At 41.2% G+C, this 2,559-nt stretch overlaps 1 non-coding gene across 1 annotated transcript; it reads left to right on the forward strand.

Moving 5' to 3' along the window:
- The first annotated feature begins 1,674 nt into the window (after positions 1-1,674).
- Positions 1,675-1,781, forward strand: LOC141694714 (small nucleolar RNA R71). Its single transcript, XR_012563999.1, has one exon. It is a non-coding gene; the product is annotated as a small nucleolar RNA R71 (small nucleolar RNA).
- The last annotated feature ends 778 nt before the right edge of the window (positions 1,782-2,559 follow it).

Genomic DNA, 2,559 nt, shown 5'->3' on the forward strand with positions numbered 1-2,559 from the left:
TTCATGAGTGACTAACTTCCGTGACGTTTCTTCATGTCTTGACTTTGACGCTTTGATTTTCTTCAGATTAAATCCTTGTAATTAATGATACTCTGACGAGATCTCTGTCACTTGATTAAATCCACGATCTTGATTTATATCACTGAGGCATGATCAACTTCTTGAACTTCTTCCAGTGAATTAACTCCTCAAGTCTGTAGATGAACCTTGTTTCTGAATCCTTTGACAGATATTACTTTGCGAGATCTCTCTGACGGTCGATCCACTATTTACTTATTACATTCTTATTTGAGTTGAGTTGAATCCTCGAATATACAAATAGGCTATGACATATGACTTACACTCAGGCAGACCAAGCTTCTTGAAGATAGATAAGGGCATCAGATTGATGCTAGCTCCTAAATCACATAAACACTTATCGAACGACAAGTTTCCGATGGTGCAAGAAATAGTGAAGCTTCCAGGATCTTTAAGCTTCGGAGGCAACTTCTGTTGCAGCACAGCACTGCATTCCTCCGTTAGAGCAACGGTCTCTAAGTCATCGAGCTTCACTTTCTGAGAGAGAATACTTTTCATAAACCTCGCATAGCTAGGCATCTGTTCAAGAGCTTCAGCGAAAGGTATGTTGATATGAAGTTTCTTGAACATCTCCAGAAACTTCTCAAACTGCTTATCCGGATTTTTCTTCTGCAGCCTCTTTGGAAAAGGAGGTGGAGGATAGATCTGTTTCTCCCCTGTATTATCCTCAGGAGGAGTGTGTTCCACAGTAGTCTTCCTTGGTTCCACCTCTACTTTCTTCTACACATCTTCTTCAGCCACAACTGCATTTTCTGAATCTTGAGATTTTTCAGGCTCTTCGTCTTGCTGAATTTGGGGGCTTGCGATCTTTCCAGACCTTAAGGTGATGGCATTCACATGTTCTTCAACTTCCTTCTTTCCTGGATTGGCTTCTGTATCACTAGGAAGCGTTCCTGGTGGTCGATTCAATAAGGCATTAGCAATTTGCCCTATTTGGTTCTCCAGAGTCTTGATAGAAACAGCTTGGCTTTGGCATATAAGAGCCTGGTTTTTGCACATAAGCCTCAACTCCTCTAATTCAGATTTTTCATTCGAAGATAGACCTGCATCATGAGTTTGTTGTTGAAGTTGGAGTTGTTGCTGAAAACTAAGAGAGTTGAACAGCTTATTTCCAAACGGCTGGAACGGCTGTTGCATCACATTCTGATTGTTGCTCCAGCTGAAGTTAGGATGATTCCAGTTGTCAGGATGATAAGTGTCTGGAACTGGTTGTTGCGATCTCTGAAAGTTGCTCATAAACTGAGCTGAGTCACTAGATATAGCGCATTGCTCTGTCGCATACGGACCTGCACACAGCTCACAAACACTAATTATCTGCTTAACACCATAGTTAGCCAGAGAATCGATCTTCATAGACAACGCCTAAGTTGAGCAGTGATAGTCGTAGCTGTATCCACCTCAAGTACTCCTGCTACCTTGCCCTGTGGATATCTCTGGGTTGGATACTGATATTCATTAGCAGCCATCAGTTCAATTAGATCATAAGCTTCCTTATAGCTCTTTGCCCATAATGCTCCGCCTGATGCTGCATCGAACATAGGTCTGGACTGTGCTCCCAACCCATTGTAAAAACAAGTGATGATCATCCAATCAGGAATTCCATGATGAGGACACTTCCTAAGCATCTCCTTGTAGCGCTCCCAAGCTTCACTTAGAGATTCTCCCGTTTGCTGCGTAAATTGAGTAATAGCATTTCTGATTACAGCTGTCTTCGCCATAGGAAAGAATTTAGTAAGGAATTTTTGAGCAAGATCCTCCCAAGTAGTAATCGAACCAGCTGGTAGAGAGTGTAACCAGCTCTTAGCCTTGTCCCTCAGAGAGAATGGGAACAGTCTCAGTGTTATGGATAAAAAACTAAGGTTATTATTTGCTGTATTTATTACTAAGATTCGGGAGCTCAAGGCCTTTAATGGCTGCTCTCGTGTTTCGTGGCTCGATCTGCCTTTACGAGATGCCTACGTATCTCTGTGAATTAGAGAATCAAGCCAAAAAACGTAGTTTTGATTTGTGGGGTGAGGCCCCTTATATAGATGTTGGGAGTTCTTGAATTGGACTTGGTATGGGAGACTTGGTGGGCAAGTCTCATAATTAGAATGGACTTTGGAGTCCTAGATAGTAGGAAACTGATTCCTTATCCTTTTAGGTCCCCTTGAGGCTAATCTCTAAGGATTTATATCCTTATCGGGACTCTTCTCAACATCTGATTTTTCCCTTATTAATTAATTACGAAATTAATTAATAATCAGGGCTTTTGGGCCTTTTTTTTATTCCATCAGGCCTGATCTGGTCCATCAGGCTTAACCTTTCTGGTCTGAGTATCATATATCTTTTTATTGGGCCTAGCAGTCCACAGCTTGTACAATTAATACAATATTTAATTATACAATCATAATTTATTTATCCCTATCACTTGCCCCCCAACTTTTGGGAAACATTGATTAGGTTTCGCAGAAGTTAAGTCTATTCGTTCCCTTACAGGGT

Source organism: Apium graveolens, chromosome 10 (assembly GCF_009905375.1).
Source record: "Apium graveolens cultivar Ventura chromosome 10, ASM990537v1, whole genome shotgun sequence".
Classification (NCBI taxonomy): domain Eukaryota; kingdom Viridiplantae; phylum Streptophyta; class Magnoliopsida; order Apiales; family Apiaceae; genus Apium; species Apium graveolens.